Below are 20,158 nucleotides of genomic sequence, written 5' to 3'. Positions count from 1 at the left end.
GTTAGGTCAATTTGATTTATAATGTCTGTTAGCTCCATTATTTTTCTGTTTAGTTTTTTTGTTTGAATGACATGTTTATTGGTTATAGTAGGGTATTGAAATTTCCCAATATTAATATGTTAATATTAATGTTTCTTTTACAAATGTAGGTGCCCTTGCATTGGAGACATAGATGTTCAGAATTGAAATATCATCTTGGTGAATTTTTCTTTGATGAATATGAATTATCCCTCTCCAACTCTTTTGATTAATTTGGGTTTGAAGTATATTTTGTTAGATATTAGAATGACTACACCAGCTTGCTTCTTGGGTCTATTTACTTGGAAAATCTTTCTCCAATGTTTATTCAGAGGTAATAACTATTTTTGATGTTGAGGTGTGTTTCTTGTTTGCGTCAGAAGGATGGATCTTGTTTTCACATCTATTCTGTTAGCCTGTGACTTTTTATTAAGGAATTGAGTTCACTGATATCAAGAGATATCAATAACCAATGATTGTTAATTCCTTTTATTTATTGGGGGTGGTGGTAGTGAATGTGGTGTGTGTGTGTGTGTGTGTGTGTGTGTGTAATGGTTCCCTTCTTTTGGTTTTGGTGGTGTGAAATTATTGCCTGTGTTTTTGTGGGTATAGTTAATCTCCTTGGATTGGAGTTTTCCTTCTAGTACCTTCTGAAGGGCTGAATTTGTGGATAGATATTGTTTAAATTTGGTTTTGTCATAGAACATCTTGTTTTCCCCTAGGATGATTGAAAGTTTTGCTGGGCACAATAGTCTGGGCTGGAGTCTGTGGTCTCTTACAGTCTAGTACTTTTATAGTCATCTTCTTAGGTTAGGAAAAATTTCTCCTATGATTTCTTTGAAAATATTTTCTGGGCCTTTGAGCTAAGACTCTGCTCCTTTTGTTCTTATTATTCTTAGGTTTGGTCTTTTCAAAATGTCCTGGATTTTCTGGACATTGCTTTGTTCCTGGGTTTCTGTTTTCTTTCTGGTCTTTTGGTCCATGTAACTTGAGATTCTTCCAGTCTATGTGGTCTCTGGTAGAACAGGGAGTCTCTGCCCCAGTTAGATCATGGGTAAGGCCACTAGGAGGGAACAAAACTGATGATACAGTGGGTGGGGTGCCGAAATAGTGAGAGAGTGGGGAATTTTGGGGGATAGGCAACTTACCTAGGCCTCTCACAGTCTGCTTGGTCTCTGGAAGATCTGAGAGTATCTACCCAAGGCTGGTCTCTGGAAAAACAAAGTATAGCAACTAGGAAGGTGGGAACCTAGAGACAGGATGGACAGAGACTAAGAGAGTGGGGGATTTGGGTGGGTGGAAAGACTACACCTGTACTTCTCTCAGTCTGCTTGGTCTCTGGTTGAGTGGGGAGTCACTTCCCCTGTTGGATGTTGGGGCACAGCAAGTAGGAGAGCACAGGACTTGGGTATGGTTGTGGGTTGCTGAGATTGTGTGGAAGTTTGCGGGGCAGACTAACTCTTGGTTACTTTTCTAATGCTGTGAAGATACACTATGTCCAAGGCAAATTATAAAAGAAAGAGTTTATTTGGTCTCACAGTTCTAGTGAGTTGGATTCCATTATCATCTTGGTGGTAAGCATGACAACAGGAAAGCAAGCAGGCATTGTACTGGAGCAGTAGTTGAGACTTTATATCCTGACCCATAGGTACAAGGCAGAGAAAGAGAGACAGGGAGAGATAATTGGAAATAATGTGGGATTCTAACCTCATCAAACCAACCCCAGTGACGTACCTCCCTCCAACAAGGCCACACATCCTTATCCTTTCCAAACAGTTCCACTAACCAGGGTTCAGGAATTAAAATAGTACATTCTCATGCAAACTACCAAAACTTTTAAAATGTATAATTTTGTTACAGGTATATATGTTGTGCATACCACCCCATTGATGGTATAACGTGACCAGCTGTCTCAAGTATCTGCTATCTTGACTTCCCTATCATGATGGGCAAGCCCTTCATAAGGTTATCCAATATATACCTTCCTTCTTTAACCAACTTTTGCCAGGAACTTTATCACAGCAACAAGGAAAGCAACTAAGAGAATATGCAAATTAATAAGTTTATATAGCACAAATAGAGACTTGAGGACAGAAATAACTTGATTGTTTCAATAAATATAGTAATGGTCTTTCTAAAACAATGTACTCTTAAAGACAGAACCCATGCCCAGCAGTAGATGGGAAACAGAAAACACAATGGCGTTTTTGGATATGCCTTGTTTCATAATTCTTTGTCTGGAGATTCTTCCCTTTTTTTTCTTTTTCTCTTACACATCTTTTGCATATATATTACAATTTCTGGTGTGTTTTAATGGGATTGTTATGTGTGTGTATATGCATCTATATTTGTTATTTGTGCTTTTTCTTTGACTCTTTTTTCTTGTTTGTTTTGTTCTATTTTGGTTTGTTTATTTTTATTTTATCTTCTATTATTTTATTATTGTTAGATGCCTGTTTGTATTATAATGAGTGAGAGGGGAAAAAAAGGGAGTATGTTGACAGAGGTTTCTGTCCCACCTGGTCCTGAAGCTGTTCAGACCCCCACAAAAAACACACAGAGCCTTACATTAATTATAAACTGGTTGGCCTATTAGCTCAGGCTTCTTATTAACTAACTCTTACATCTTACATTAACCCATAATTCTTTTTGTGTTAGCCACCTGGCTTGGTACCTTTAATCAGTGAGGCATTCTCATCTTTCATTTTCTGCATCAGGCTGGTGACTGACTCTATATGTCTTTCTTCTTCCCAGAATTCTCTTAGTCTGGTCCTCCTGCCTATACTTCCTGCTATTAGCCCATCAACATTTTATTAAACCAGTACAAGTGACAAATCTTTACAGGGTACAAGACCATTGTCCCACACAGTAGATGTGGATTTGGGTGGTGGGGAGGATCTGCCAGAAATTGGGTGAAGGAATAGCATAATCAGAATATATTGTTTGAAAAAAATCTATTTTCAATAAATTAAATAAAAAGTTTAAAATTGCTTCATGATTAAAACTATGTAGAATCTAGGAACAGAACCTGAACTTGAACACTCTAAAGGCTATGTATCATAAACCTATAACCAGCTGTAGTGTTTTGAATGAAAATGACCTCCATAGGCTCATATGTTTGCATGCTTAGTTCCCAGGTGGTGAACCCATTTGGGAAGGATTTCTAAGTGTGGCCCTTTTGGTGTAGGTGTAGCCTTGTTAGAGCAGCTATGTAACTGACAATGGTTACCCAGGTGCTCGCTCTATCTATCTATCTATCTATCTATCTATCTATCTATCTATCTATCTATCATCTATCTATCTATCTATCTATCTTTCTATCATCTATCTATCTATCATCTATCTATCTATCTATCTATCTATCTATCATCTATCTATCTCTGTCTTTATCTCTGCCTGCTGCCTGTAGATCAGAATGCAAAGCTCTCAGGTATGGCTACTGAGTCATGCCTATCTGCTTCCCACAATGATGATGGACTAACTCTGAAACTGTAAGCAAACCCTTGGTTAAATACTTCCTTTTATAATAGTGGCCATGGTCATGCTATCACTTCACAGCAAAAGGATGGCAACTAAGACACCAACATTTTACCAAATGGAGAAATATTAGAGTGTTTTTGATAAAATCAAGACTGAGACAAGGATGCTCACTCACCACTATTATTTAATATAATGCTTGATAATCTTAGTTAGGGTTTCTATTGCTGCAATGAAACACCATTACCAAAAAGCAAGTTGGGGAGGGTTTATTTGGCTTATACTTCCTTATTGCTGTTCATCACTGAAGGAAGTCAGGGTACAAACTCAAACAGGGCAGGAGCCTGGAGGCAGGAGTTGATGCAGAGGCTGTGAAGGAGTGCTGCTTACTGGCTTGCTTCACATGGCTTGCTCAGCCTGCTTTCTTATAGAACCCATGACTATCAGCCCAGGGATAGTACCCCCCACACACAATGAGCTGGGCCCTCCCCCATTGATCACTAAATGAGAAAATGCCTTCCAGCTGGGTGTCATGGAAGAGTCTCTTCAGCTGAGGCACCTTCCTCTTATGACTCAGCTTGTGTCAAGATGACATAGAAAACCAGCCAGTACACTTGACGTCTTGTCTAGATCACTAAGACAAGAGAATGAAACGCACACAAGATACAAAAAGAAAGAAAAAGAATCATGTTATTTTTATTTGCAAATGATATGTCCTGGCTTTTTACTTAAAAGATCCTATATATGCTACTACAGAATTCTGCAATCTGCTAAGCAATTTTAGCAAAGTAGCAGTATACAAAAATCAGCATGCAAAATGAATGAGTAACCTTCTATATACAGAAGGTAAACTTGGTACAATAGAAACCAGGAAACATTATCCTAGTCACAATATCTTCTAAAATTAAAATGACTGCGAATAAATATAATTGAGAAGGTGATAAACAACTCAATAACAAAAACATTAAGAACCCGTTTTTGTTAGTCTTCATTGTCAACTGAATTAGAATTATAATCACTATAGAAACACATTTTTGGTATGTCTATGAAGGCATATCCAGCAAGATTTAATTGAATAGAGAAATCCCACATGGAACGTAGATGTCAACATCCCATGTACTGGTGTCCCAGACTAAATAACAGGAGAAAGTGGGCTGAGAATCAGTATTCATATTGCTGCATACTGATTTCCAGTGCAATGTGACCAGATCTTTCAAACACCTGCCAACATCATTTCTTTATTCATCAAGGAAATCAAAATTGAAATTGTGCTGTGATTACATCCCACCCTGTGTAGAATAGTATTAATAATAAAACAGAATTCTTTTAAGGTAAATGATATCAAGGATATGCGCAAAAAGGAACATTCATACAGTGCTGGTGGGAATGTGAACTTGTAGAGCTACTGTGGAAATTAATATGGATATGCCTTAAAAGCACTAAGGATTTATGGAAAATTATGTAAATCTGATAATTTGTGAGCTTCTGTATATATGCATTTTATGAACTTCCATATATATACACATGTATACACATATAGTAACATATATATGTACATACATATACAAAATTTAAATAGATTTGCCCTACACAGAGAATAATGCACCTTCCAAAAGTCATAAGTCATCAAATAAAAAGTCCAGTGGTAGGGGTTCTTAATCCTAAGATGTTTCTAAGATGTTTGCGTTGCAGCTGCTAGCCCCAAAGAGACAGTTGCCGGTACCTGCAATATCCCCAGGCGGGCTGGTGGAGCCCGCCATGCGACAAGCAGCTACAGTTTCCCACCAGCAGGAGGGCACGCGCCATGCGGGAGGTGGTGGCAGGTAACAGACACATAGACACAAAAATAGGCATAAAGCTAAAATATTTATTACAGGAGAGAGGGAGAGAGAGAGAGAGAGAGAGAGAGAGAGAGAGAGAAGGAGAGGAGAGACAAAGCCCGTGTGTACACCGGGAGAGAACAGGAGAGAGAGAGAGAGAGATGGCAGCTGAGGTCAGAGGTAAAAAAGGAGTGGGTGTGGCTAGGGCAGGGACTGAAAGAATAACAGGGGTGACATGTCTCACCTCAAGTTGTTGGTTGGGGTAATTACAGAAACAATCAAACAATGAATGATTTTGGCATTGCTCATGGACATCCACTGGGACTTGATGGTTGTAATCCGCCCAGCAGGTCCAGTTATTCCAGGGTCTGAAGGGGCACCACCTGAAAGAACATGGGTGAGAAAGAGGAAGAAAACCAAGCAAGCAAACAGGATTCTCTTCTCAATTTGTCAAGGTCTTCCTTTATTGAAGCAAGGTTTTTGTCTTATATACTCCTCAGTGAGGAACTCAGGCAGGGGGAACTGGGGAAGGGGGAAGGAGGAAGTGGGAAGGGATTTGGCAACTCAGCTTGGCAGCTAAGCAGGGCAGTTGCAAGGTCAGTGGCTAGAACACCTGCTGTTAGTGATAAGCAGCAAGCACTGAAGACACTCTGTGGTGCTTTCCAGAGCTTGAGTCTCCAAGGTTAGCACATAATGTTTTGGTTAACTTTAAGTTTTCTGTCTCAAAGTTTTTACTTCAAGGCCCTGTGAGAAAGGAGAAGCCTGAAATGGCTCCTGGCAGATGGTAAGACCCTACTGTTGAAGAAACAAAACAATTTGCTCATATGACTTGGAGAAACAAAGCTAGTACTGACATCAAAGCTTCCTCCCAACTGACTAACTTTCACAGTACTGGATGGTGCTATGTAGACTGCTGGGAGAAAGGAAGTCATCCGCAGTCTTGCTCGGCTATGAGTATATAGGACTCTGGTGTGTGTGGTGAGGAATGCACACAAGTTCCTGCTCATGACTGAGAAACTACTGACAGTTGAGTCCTGTGAGAGGACGAGGAATCAATTTTCTTCAGGAATGTGCTACCTGGTAGATTGACCATGCACCAGTGCATGGATCCACACTCATCTATATAAGGGCAGCATTAATTAAACTCACTGAATTATGAACTAATAATAATGGAAATTTGAATCAAATTACAATGAGATAGAATCCCACACTTACTAGAATAGCCTTTTTTATTAAAAATAGTTTTTTTCACACATCATATTTTGACTGTGGTTTCCCTTCCCCTAATTCTTTCCAGATCCTTCCCACCACTCTGCCCACTCAAACCCACAATTTTGCTTGATCTCTCATTAGAAAAACAAACAGGCATATCAAATTAAAAAAAGAAATAAAATAAAATAATAAACAAATAGACCTGATTAGGACCAAACAAACAAATTAACAGGAAAAAAGAGCCAAAGAAGAAGCAGTGGGTGTCCATATAAATGCATAGATACATACATGCACACACAAAGAGATAAAAGTCAGAAACCATAATATATAAGCAAAGGACCAAAAGAATAAAAAGGCAGGCAGGCAGGCAGGCAGGCAGGCAGGAAGGAAGGAAGGAAGGAAGGAAGGAAGGAAGGGCCCAAACAATGTATTAGGAGACAAAAAAAAGGCCAAAAGAAAACAACCGCAACAACAAAAACACTTCTCCAAAATTACCATTTTGTTTGTTTTGTGTTGGGCATTTACTGCTGGGCATGACTCTTCCTCTTAAATGTGTTTTGTATGCCCAGTGAAACTTTGTTAGACTAAACTAGTTTTTCCTTTGTGAGTAGTCATCAGTTGAAAATAGCTTCTGGGTTAGGGATGGGGTCTTGTGTCCACTTCCCATTTCAGTTCTGGGACCCTGTCTGGCTTAAACTGTGCAGGTCCTGTGCATGCTGCCACAGTCTCTGTGAATTCATATTGTATCACTCTTTTTGTGTCTAGAAGGCTTTGTTTTGTTGCTATCTTCCATTCCCCTGGCTCTTACAATCTTTCTACCACCTCTTCTGCAGGGTTACATGAGCCCTGAGGGCAGGGATTTAATGGAGATGTTCCATTTAGGACTGAGTGTCCCAAGGTATCTCACTCTCTGCACATTCTCTAGCTAGGAGTCTCTGTATTTGTTCTCATCTACTACAGGAAGAAGCTTCTCTGATAATGGCTAAGCAAGACACTGATCTTTGAGTATAGTAGAATGTCATTAGGAATCATTTTCTTGCTATATTGCATAGTGGAACAGTAGAATTTGGTCTCCCCTTATATGGGGATGGCTTAATGAGTCTGAGGCTCTTGGCAACCCTAGCAGTGACAGTCATGGGTTCCATAACTTTAAACTAGGAATACAAAGCCAGTGGGAGCTCCACTGGGTGTGCTTGCTTGGTTGCTTGATTTGGCATGGTTGCACAACCTTCTTCAAAAGAAACTCTTTTTTACCTTGTTGAAATACTTTGGACTGTGTGGTCATTTTTTTTTTGAGAACTCAGACATTTTGCTACCCTTGGCTTTGTCTTCCTAATGCATAGAGCCCTGTACTGCACTCTCAGTGGTCAGAATTCAGCTGCACATGTGTATGCACTTGCCTAGCTTAAAGTCATGGAGTTGATAAGCAGAACGTAATTTTTAGCAGAGAGTACAAACTTAAGGACATATTTTTATTCATATTCCTTGGATGAATTTTGAATCGCTGACAAGTGGCTTCTTTATATTTTTTTGGGGGGGGGGAGTGCAATGAACTTTATTGATGGTGTTCAAGAGTGTAGGGCTCCCTAAGCCCCTCCTGCTATTCTGGGGGTCTGGGATGGAAACTGTGAGGGAGATGCTCAGTATCAAGGGTTGAGTTAGTGATGGAGGAAGGTCATTGGCTAATAAAGGAACTGCCTCGGCCCATTTTATTGGTTAGGACGTAGGTAGGTGGAGTAAACAGAACAGAATGCCGGGAGGAAGAGGAAGTGAGGTCAGACTCGACAGCTCTCCTCTCCGGAGCAGACGCCTCAGAGAGACGCCATGCCCCCGCTCCCGGGCAGACACACGCGATGAAGCTCCGACCTAGAATCTTCCCGGTAAGACCGGTGCGCACAGATTATTAGAGATGGGTTGATCGGTATATCAGAATTAGCCAGTAAGGGCAAAAGCTAAAGGGCCAGGCAGTGATTAAATGAATACAGTTTGTGTGTTGTTATTTCGGGGCATAAGCTAGCCGAGCAGGTGGCTGGGGTGTTGGGGACGCAGCCCTGCCACCGCCCCTATTACTACAAGTTAGGACAGGGACTGCTCAGCAGCCAAGAGCCTCTCTTGTTGTGTCCTTGCTGGGATGGGTGGTCCAGGGTGGGCTTCTTACTCCTTGGAGGCCATGTAGGCCATGAGGTCCACCACTCTGTTGCTGTAGCCGAATTCATTGTCATACCAGGAAATGAGCTTTACAAAGTTGTCATTGAGAGCAATGCCAGCCCCAGCATTGAAGGTGGAAGAGTGGAAGTCACTGTTAAAGTCACAGGAGACAACCTGGTCCTCAGTGTAGCCCAGGATGCCCTTTAGTGGGCCCTCGGATGCCTGCTTCACCACCTTCTTGATGTTGTCATACCTGGCAGCTTTCTCCAGGCGGCATGTCAGATAGACGACGGACACACTGGGGGTAGGAACACGGAAGGCCATGTCCATGAGCTTCCCGTTCAGCTCTGGGATGACTTTGCCCACAGCCTTGGCAGCACCAGTGGATACAGGGATGATGTTCTGGGCAGCGCCACAGCCATCTCGCCACAGCTTCCCAGAGGGGCCATCCACAGTCTTCTGGGTGGCCGTGATGGCATGGACTGTGGTCATGAGTCCTTCCATGATGCCAAAGTTCGTCATGGATGACCTTGGCCAAAGGGGCTAAGCAGTTGGTGGTTCAGGAAGCATTGCTGACAATCTTGAGGGAATCGTCATACTTGTCATGGTTCACACCCATCACAAACATGGGGGCATTGGCAGAAGGGGTGGAGATGATGACCCTTTTGGCCCCACCCTTCAAGTGGGCCCCAGCCTTCTCCATGGTGGTGAAGACACCAGTTGACTCCACAACATACTCGGCGCAGGCATTCCCCCATTTGATGTTGGCGGGATCTTGCTCCTGGATCTGTCTTCCCGTTGATGACAAGCTTCCCATTCTCAGCCTTAACTGTGCCTTTGAACTTGCCATGGCTGGAGTCATACTGGAACCATGTAGTTGAGGTCAATGAAAGGGTCATTGATGTCAACAACATCCACTTTGCCAGAAGTGAAGGCAGCCCCGGTAACCAGGCGTCCAATACGGCCAAATCCGTTCACTCCGACCTTCACCATCGTGTCTCTGGAACGAGGCTGGCACTGCACGAAAAGAAGCGGCTGTCTCTAGAACAGGGAGGAGCGGAGAGCCGCTTCTTTATATTTTTAATGAAGTTTTGTCTTGTTTAATACTTTAAGATTAAATAAAAACATTTTATTTACACTTCCCACAATTTTCCCTCTTTTACATTATACTTTTACTTTTTCTTCAAATTCAGTTACCACTGCCTGATTTTTCTGTTATATGATATTTATCAGTAAGATATTATGATAAGATAATTTTGACAGTTATTGCTGTTGTGATTAGTCATTGGATTATGCCTCATTTGTATGGAATTACAGAACATCAAATTCTAATAGTGACTCATGGAGTATGACAGGATGGAGGTCATTACCTCATTGCATTTTCCAAACCATCATTTTATGGATTAGAAAAATGGCCATTTATTCTTTAAATATTCTATCAGAAAACTTGTAGAAATGAGTAACATTTTGAGCAAAGTGACAGGATACAGCACCAAAATCAAATAGCCTTTCTATAAACTAGTAACAGACATACAGACAACAAGGTCTTAAACACATTCTCATTCATAATAACTAACCAAGGAGGTAATAGAGCTCTGCAATGAAAATGTCAAATCTCTGAAGAGATAAAGACACTAGAAAATGAAAAGACATATTATGCTCTTCGATTGGTAAGATTAATACTATAAAAATGAATATTAACCTATGAGTGAGTACATGTGATAATTGTCTTTCTGTGTCTGGGTTATCTCACTCAGAATAATGTTTTCTAGCTCCATCCATTTTCCTGCGAAATTCAAGATGTCGTTATTTATTTCTGCTGTGTAGTGCTCCATTGTGAAATGTACCCCATTTTCCTTATCTATTCTTCGGTAGGTGGTTTTTAGACATAAAGCATAGAAAACCAGCCTGCAAATCACAATTCCAGAGAACTTAGACAACAATGAGGATACTAAGAGAGAGACTTACATAGATCTACTCTACATGGGAAGTAGAAAAAGACAAGATCTCCCAAGTAAATTGTTTGCATGGGGACCTTGGGGGATTGTTGAATGGGGGAGGGGAGAGGCAGGAAGGGGAGGAGAGAAAAATGTAGAGCTCAATAAAAATCAATTAAAAATGAATATTACCAAAAGCCATGCACATATTCAATGCAATCCCAATCAAAATTCCCATCTCACTCTTCAAAGAAATAGAAACAACTGTGCTCAAAGTCATGTAGAATCACAAAATTCACTGGATAGCCTAACAGCCCATAGTAATTAAAGGGACTCTTGCCAGCCTGAGCATGGCAAACATGGCTCTGGCAGGCCTTGCCCTTCTCTATTCCCTCTGCCTTACTAAAAGCCGTTAGATTGCATTCCTAAAGCTAGCCAACTAGGTCCATTCCCTTATTTGACTACTTCCTCCTCCTGAGACTGATTACTAAGGTCCACGTATCAAAGTATTGGAGTTCAGCAATCAACGCCCCCCCCCCAGCTTTCCCTCATCTAATTAGCATGCCCAATTAAAATTAAACACCTCATTCTAACACGGGGTTTCCCCTTATACCTTTATAAGCTGCCATTTGCCTTTGAGTCATGTCTGTCTCCTCTCTATCCAGAGGCAGTCCTTTGTTCTCCAAGAACAGATATCCCTTCCCCTCCTCTCTTGTTCCTTTCCCCTCCTCCCTTATCCTCTGTCTCCTGACTTTGTCTCTTATTCCCTCCCCTTTGTTCTCTGGTGCAAATCTCCTTTGTTCTGTATGTGAAAATAATCTATTTTCAATAAAAGGGAACAGATGAAAATAAAAAGAAAATATATAGTGAAGAGTTCAAACAATTTTTTAAATTTATTTATTCTGTCTGTGTGTATGTCTGCAGGCCATAAGAGGGCACCAGACCTCATTACAGATGGTTGTGAGCCACCATGTGGTTGCTGGGAATTGAACTCAAGACCTTTGAAAGAGCAGACAATGCTCTTAACCATTGAGCCATCTCTCCAGCCCCTTCAAACAACTTTTTATATATGATACCAAACTCCATATTGTTAAGCCAATAAGAGGAATTTTAAAAAAGGAGTTATGGTCAAAATATTAATAACTTGAATTTTATAAAGTAAAATTTATAATAACATGTAAAATAATGGCATAAAGTTCAACAGCTAATATTCCTTTCTGCCCAATCCATAAAAGGCAAATAAAAAGAAACATGGGGCAAGGAATGTATATTAAAAAGTAGAAATCAAATAGCAAAATAATAACACAAATGTATATTTTACCAATGTTTAGAGTAAAGGCAACAATATCTACAAAACAGTAACATACTAAATTCAATAGAGAAACCCAGAAAGCTTTCACAAGAAGAGGTTAGAATAATTCACTTAAACAAAGTTTAAGAAAGCAAAATCTAAACAAAAAGTTTATAGTATTTTCATATGCAAAAGCCATCAAAACTGGAGATAAGAAAAAGCATTCCATTATTTATTTCATAAATAATTTCATGCTATTTAAAAAGGAAAAAAGTCCTAAACAAAAATGAAGGATTATCTAAATTGAAAACTTGAAAATACAGGCAAAAAATATTAATGATCATAGATTGTAACAGTGAATTTTAGTTAAAATACATATACTACCCCAAATGGCCTATAGATTCAATTACATGCCTATCAAAATTCTACTGGAATTTTTACATGAATAGGAAAATTTATTCTAAATTTTATATAAATTCTCAAGGAACCTGAATAATTAAAAAATTAAGTTGAAGAAATTATTTTCTGATTTTGAAACTTATTACCAATGTATAGCAATAAAACAATTCACTTCTGTAATGTGAAGAGAAGAATAAACTGGTCCAATAGAAGAGAAAGCTTACAGTATTTTTTTTCCATGGTAGCCCATAACTTTATTTCTAGCACTTGGGACACAGAGGAAGGTGGACCTATGATTTATAAACCAGCTTTGTCTACAAAATGAGTTCCAGGACAGCGAGCAGCTACACAGAGAAATACTGTCTCAAACAATTACAACATTGTCAATGTGTCAGGGGCCAGTCTCAATCTCACAATATTTATGCAGCCAAGTCTCCTCTACGGCACTATCTCTCCAACAACAATTTAACCATGCCTAGTTTACCAAAGATAAAAAATTAAGGTAAAGCTTCTTTATCCACCCCAAGAAATACACAAACTTGAGTTTTTCTTGCCTAATATCTCCACCTTTCATTGTGGAATCTAGGGTTATCATAATTTTTGACATGTCAGTGTGTCTTTAAGCCAAGTTTCTGTTTGTTTGTTTGTTTTTGATTTTTTTTAAAAAAGAAAACTTTTTTCATTATACATTTACACAATGGAGTACTACACAGCAGAAAAAAATGACATCTTGAATTTTGCAGGAAAATGGATGGAGCTAGAAAACATCATTTTGAGTGAGGTAACCCAGACCCAGAAAGACAATTATTACAGGTACTCACTCATAAGTGTTTTTTAAACATAAAGAAAAATAGCCTACAAGTCACAATCCCAGAGATCCTAGACAACAATGAGGACCCTAAGAGAGACATACATAGATCTAATATATATGGGACGTAGAAAAAGACAAGATCTCCTGAGTAAATTGGGAGCATGGGGAACATGGGAGAGGGTTGAAGGGGAGGGGAGAGGCACTGAGGGAGCAGAGAAAAATGTAGAGCTCAATATGAAAAAAAAAGGAAATTTGAAAATGTGAAATCAGAACAAAATCAGTTATAAATGATGACATTTATTAACTTATAATTTAAATAACATGAGTAAAAAAATAAAAAATAAAAGTTTAGTGACTGCTGTCAGACCAACCACAGAAACGTTACATCAGCTGTACATGGAAAGAATCCTGACAATTTTGACTGGATTTAACCTTGTCTTTCTTTAACTAGCTATGTGATTTTCAAGTATGTATTTACTATTTTTTTGCCCATAAAAAGAACTGTTTATTGGGACTGTAGCATTGACAACAGATGTCCAATATAAAGTTGCTAAATTACTCAATAAACTTAGTTAAAATAATGTATGTGAAGACCAGGCACACAGTAAGTGCCTAATAAGTATTTAAAGCATCGTGAATATTGAAGAAATCTTCAATATATATTCTCTGTGTGATTTGATTTGGCTTTATCTTAATGTATCAAATGATTATTTTATATAGTTAATAGAGTTATACATGTTTGGTGTAGAAGATTATCAAATTACTTATATTTATAGACTGAGAAATGTATTTGAATATTGGTAACATAATTATTAAGGACATGAGATTTTTCTCAGAATGATAAAACAATAGCAAGAGGAAAATAAATAACTCCATCAGCCAGATTAGAAGAGAGTGGTAATCAAAGAAGAAAATATAGAAAAATAATGAAACACCTTGAAATGCATAAAAATGTAAAAAGGTTAAATAAAACTAATGATTAGAGAGAATTTTATGCTGCTGAGTATTCTACATTTCTATAAAAGTAATATTTTGTGGAAAAATTAGCAATTGGCAGAAAAATACAGCTATTTCATTGTATATAGCATTTTAGGATAATTATGATTGACTACATTTTATCAGGATCATTAAGTTTTAGCATCTTTTTTCAGAAATACATTCAAATCTTTCTGTTTAGAGATTACCATTTATAAATGATAGGGTGCATTTGTATACAAGTCTATGTTTACTTTTGTCTTTTGAGAATGAATGATCATGTTTCTAAATCAAATAGAATGTACTTACTTAGAGGTGGCCTCCCAAGGTACTCAATGTCTACTATAGTTCCATTATTTGAGAGGCAGGTTGTGTAGTGTGTGCTTTAGAGGATTTATCACTTATCTTTACTAAAAGATGATACTCGGGATACAATCAGGAGCACACAATACAAGCCTCAAAAGGGTCAACAATCTAAATTCAAACATTAAGGACCTTTAAATGGAAATGAAAAGTTGGAAAAGGAAAGCACAAAGTAAATCTTAAAAGAAAATCATGAAAATGAAGACAAACAAAAGGGAATCAAAGAATCTAAAATTTAGATTGAAAAGAAAAATAAAATTGACAAAAATTGGAGTGGCAATGAAAAAATAGAGTATATATACTTATATATATAAATATTTAAATATATATAAATAGAGTATATATACTTATTGAATAGAGTATATATATACATATATATGCTATGAAATGAAAGAAACAATGAAACAATTGTAGTAGAATATAATAAGTTGGGAAGTTTAATAACCTAGATGACATGTACAATTTCCTAGAACCAAATGTACAACTATCTGAAGAAAAGTAAGAAGCCAGAACATAACCATGACAAATAAAAATATTAATTACATAGGCAAAATTCCCAACAAATAACAAGACTGTGTGGTTCACTATGACTTCCACTAAAGACTTAGAGAAGTACGTAGTACAGTTGTGTATCCCTATAATCATAGCACTTGAGAGGAGGCTATTTTAGCAAGTTCCAATCCAGGTTGTGTTATATATGCAGATATTATATAAAAGAAAGAAAAAGGGTACAGTTATGTTTTTGTAAGCTCTTTAAAAAAATAGTTGAAAACACTTTTGACTCATTTTATAAGACAGAATTAACATGGTAGCAAAGCAATACACTGAAATCACAAAAAGGAAGTCTACCCCTTTTGAAAATAAACAGAATTATTTAGTAAAATAGCAGCACATTTAATTTATTGGTATATATTTAGATAAAATCATACTTAATAAAAGTGTAGTATTTATCTCAAAAATACTAGAGTAGGTCAAAATAAACATTAATGTTCCACATCAGAATAGAAATAAATCTTACTAAAAGGACTCAACTAAAAATGGGGGAAAATCTATTTGCCTGAATATGGACGATGTACATGATCAAGAGTTGAAAAGATGGCCTGCCAGGAGGAGGAGGGCCATATAGACCGGTCTCTATAATTGTGGTCCCATCCTTGGGGGTTATAATCCGGGTGGAGGAGAAACACAAGTCCAATCCTGCGCTCCCTGGGGTGGCCCTGTAAAGGGGTTTTGACATTGGGCTGCTCCCCTTACATTGGGCGCCTGTGTTTGAGCTGGCTGGTACAGAATTGGTGAGTAAGGGCCCCCAACCAGGGCCCCTTTCCCGTTTCCCTGAACCGCAGTAGCAGAGACAGGGACTAGGGGGTTGTCCATATTATCGGTCTTGGATTTGCATTCATTTGCCCAATAACTGCCCCGCCTGCATCGGGGGCAGGGTCCCGGGGGGCCACCCCCTCTGTTCTCAGGACCATTTTGATTATTTCCAACCATTGGTTGAGAGGGGCATTCTCTTGCAAAATGTCCCAGCTGACCACAGGCGAAACATGTCTTCCCTCCAGGGCGAGAGTGTCCCCTTTGTCTCTGAAATACTGCCCCAATGGCCAGGCTGATTGACTTTGATAGCTGATGGCCAAAAGTATCTACCTCATTACACACTTTAATCATACCAGAAACATCAATGTCCCTCATTTTTCCCCTTACTGCAGCTTTGCATTCTGTATTGGCATTTTCGAAGGCGAGTTGTTTGACCAAAGTCCCTTCCATTTCCTCCAGCCCCAAGATCCTTTCTGCTGTTTCTTGGAGCCTACACATAAACTGGGCATATTGCTCCTGAGGCCCCTGAATGATCTTAGTGAGCAGGGTGGTAGTGGCGCCAGTGGAGGGAACTGCCCTCCAAGCTGCCAGGGCAGCCCGCGCTGTCTGGGAAAGTATTCCTGATGATAATCCCCTTTGCCTCTTTTCATCCATAAACTTGCCTTTGCCAGTGATTTTATCAGCTGTCCAGGAAACAGTCTGACTTAATGGGTTTCTTCTATTTTTGCTAGCAAGGGCCTCAGCCCTATCGAGAAACTCAGACTTCCAGGTCAGGTACTGTCCTCTAGTCAGCACTGACTGGACCACCTTGCTCCATTCTATGGGCAGCATAAATCCTTCTCCTGCTAATCCCTCCAATATAGAAAAAGTAAAAGGTGCATTTATCCCATAATTTTTAACAGCAGAGTGAAGATCTTTAATATGTTTAATTTTTAATATATGAGCTGAAAGGTTTCACATTCATTTTGTTCAGGTTCTTCCTCCAAATCAGAGTCCACCTGATCTTGATCATAATTATCCTCTTGTCTTGATTCTAGCCCCAGGGGGTCTTCTGTGGTATCAGGTTGAGGCACAGCAGCCTCCCCCGCTTGTCTAACCTGTGACCGGGTCAGGACTGGATAAGCCATTTTACGATTAAGTCTAGAGTTTGCCCGTCTGTCTAAAGTCAGGCTCTTTCCCATAGTGAATTGTAAGTCCCGAATCTGAGAGGAAAGGTCTGAGAGTTCATGTTGTAATGTAAGCACTTGCTTGAGACCCCCTATTTGCGCCTTAAGGGCAGCCTTTGTATTAAACAATTTCTGAATCAAAGGAGTGGGCAAAGGCATGCTATCGGGTGTGGCCAAGGCATAAGGCAGCGGCCCCGAAATCTTTTTTGGCTGACTGAGAAAGACGCGAGGAGCTTTACCTCCTTTGTCATACCTCTCTTCCCCATATCTAGCCGTTTTTTCCTGTAGCTCATTCTCAGACTCGGAATCCAAAAGCTCCGAATCTCTCGGATTGGGTTTGATTTCATCTTTTTTTTTTTTTTTAAAGCGGCCAGTGATGGATAAATGCCTTTTAGGCGGTTTTTTGGTTCTTATCTCCAGCGGACACAGTCCCCTTTTTGGAGAGCTGTTGTAGGTTTAACAGGTCCTGGGGAGGGGTCCTCGGGAATACTAATTATAACCGAAGGACAGGGGGAAGGGCTCTCATTCTCGTTATCTTTACGAGATGGCGAGCGGGATACCTCTAAGAATTCAGTGACTATTGTTAAGAGACGGGAACCATCCCCTCCCTTTTCTGGACTATTTACTACGTCCCTGATCAGGAACCAGTAATTAAGAACAATCTCTGGCACAGAATTACCTGCTTTAATCATCTCACTAAGATCTTTACCCACCTTGTCCCAAGTTTTAGGGTGTATTTTTGGGCTGGTTAAAACTAACCAAGGGCATTTTTCATCTATAAAACAAACAAATTCAGCTAAATCTCTCTTTTTTAACTCTTACTCCCCTCTCCCTGAGTGACTGTTTAAATTCTTGTATGAATTTCTCTTCCTTTGAAAGTGATTGTCCCATGTCTATTGGACTACAGTGAACCTGCGCCTTCCTTGTCCTGCAGATCTGTCCGAGTCCTACAGCCAGCAGAACCTTCTCTTTATTTTTGTTGTCCAGGGACCACGCTTCATTGTCCGATAGTTGGCTGTACTTCAGGTCCCTGTTTCGGGCGCCATTGTAACCCACCCAGCAGGTCCAGTTATTCCAGGGTCTGAAGGGGCACCACCTGAAAGAACATGGGCGAGAAAGGGAAAGAAGACCAAGCAGGCAAAACAGGATTCGCTTCTCAATTTTTCAGGGTCTTCATTTATTGAAGCAAGCTTTTTGTCTTATATACTCCTCAGCGAGGAACTCGGGAAGGGGGAACTGGGGAAGGGGGAAGGGATTCAGCAGCTCTGCTTGGCAGCTAAGCAGGGCAGTTGCAAGGTCAGTGGCTAGAACACCTGCTGTTAGTGATAAGCAGCAAGCACTGAAGACACTCTGTGGTGCTTTCCAGAGCTTGAGTCTCCAAGGTTAGCACATAATGTTTTGGTTAACTTTAAGTTTTCTGTCTCAAAGTTTTTACTTCAAGGCCCTGTGAGAAAGGAGAAGCCTGAAATGGCTCCTGGCAATGGCCAGCATCACTAGTCAGTAGGGAAATGCAAAATTAATACACTTAACTGTCATCAGCATAGCTATAATAATTCATAAAATCATAAATTTTGTGCTAGTGAGAATGTGGGGAGATTAGTAAAATGCATTTCTTAGTGAAAATATAAAATAGTGTACATCTTTTAAAAAGCAGTTTTGCATTTCCTTATAGAGTTTAAATATGAAGTTATCATGTGCCATAGAAATTCACTTTCTATATGTAGAATCTTTTAGAAATAGTTAAAAATATTCGAACATATGTAAAGCATAAAAGGTTTGTTACTATAAACATTTGTTTATAGAAATATTATTTAAATCCCCACCCAACTGTCCATCCGTTGATGAACATCTAAATACAATGTACTCTAACCATCCAATAGAATATTATTCAACAGAAGGAAATCTGGTAATGAAACAAACGTCAATGTAAATGAATATTAGAAAAATAATAAGTGAAAAAGCCTTACACAGAAGGTCGCATATTATTTGTCACCATTTAGTATGAAATAGCCATGGAAGGAAAATTCATACAAATCAAAAGCAAATTAGTGGTTGGGAATAATTAGGACAAAAGGAGAAACTAACTGGAAGTCTAAATATGTTCAGGTTTCCTTTTGGAATTAAGACAATATTTAATATTAGATATAAATGACCTTTGGATAACAATGTGAATGTATTAAATGCAACCAAACCCTGAAATGGCTAATTGGTTAATTTTATGCTACATTATATAAAACAATGTTTTTGTGCTGTGGGATAACCTTTCTGTATGCTGTGAATATGTTTTATTACCATTGGTTAATAAAGAGCTACTTTGGCCTATAGCAAGGCAGAATAGAACCAAGCAGGAAATCCAAACATAGATACAAAAAGAAAAAGGGTGGAGACAGAGGAAACACCAGCCAGCTGCCCAAGAAGCAAGATGCCGGTAGAGTGGTAATGCCACATACATGTGGCAATACATAGGTTAATAGAAATGGGTTAATTTAAATGTAAGCACTAGTTAGTAATAAGCCTGAAGTATTAGGCCAAGCGGTTTATAATTAATATTAAGTCTCTGAGTGACTATTTAGAAGTGGCTGTAGCACCCAGGGGAGGGGCAGACAACACAAAAAAAAGCCTCTGTTTACAATTTTGCTTATTTCTAAATCAAAATTTTAAGTTTGCATATGTTTATAATAGACAGCATAATGGCTTAATACTTGTATAACTTATCAAAGATTAATGCAGTCTATTTAATATGCTACCTACCAATTTTGTCATTTTGTGCAAAGAATGCTTCAAATCCGTTGTTTTAAAAAATTTTTAATGTGCTGGAGAGATGGCTCAGTGGTTAAGAGCATTGCCTGCTCTTCCAAAGGTCCTGAGTTCAATTCCCAGCAACCACATGGTGGCTCACAACCATCTGTAAAGAGGTCTGGCGCCCTCTTTTGGCCTTCAGGCATACAGACAGAATAGTGTATACATAATAAATAAATAAATTAGAAAAAAATTTTAAGTATACAATACATTGTTATTAACATAATTCCCATCTTATACAAAAAACGTCTTGATTTATTCCTCCAATCTGATATTTTTTATCCTATTATCAAATCTCCCAGTTGTAGACATAAGTTTCTGGCCTGCCTGGTCCTACAGCTGTTCAATCCCAAATAAACACACAGATGCTTACGTTAATTATAAGCTGGACTATTACCTCAGGGTTATTATTAACTAGCTCTTACAAC

At 39.0% G+C, this 20,158-nt stretch overlaps 1 protein-coding gene and 1 pseudogene across 4 annotated transcripts in view; one reads left to right on the top strand and one right to left on the bottom strand.

The window, feature by feature from the left end:
• The window catches only part of Zc3h12b (zinc finger CCCH-type containing 12B), a 187,312-nt gene that overhangs the window by 98,889 nt on the left and 68,265 nt on the right, over positions 1-20,158 (top strand). The gene's annotated exons all lie outside the window — the stretch shown is intronic.
• On the bottom strand, positions 8,649-9,719 carry LOC142840734 (glyceraldehyde-3-phosphate dehydrogenase pseudogene; annotated as a pseudogene).

This window comes from Microtus pennsylvanicus, chromosome X (assembly GCF_037038515.1).
Source record: "Microtus pennsylvanicus isolate mMicPen1 chromosome X, mMicPen1.hap1, whole genome shotgun sequence".
NCBI classification, from domain to species: Eukaryota; Metazoa; Chordata; class Mammalia; order Rodentia; family Cricetidae; genus Microtus; species Microtus pennsylvanicus.
Note: the sequence above shows the minus strand (reverse complement) of the source record. Positions and strands in the feature narration are given on the sequence as shown.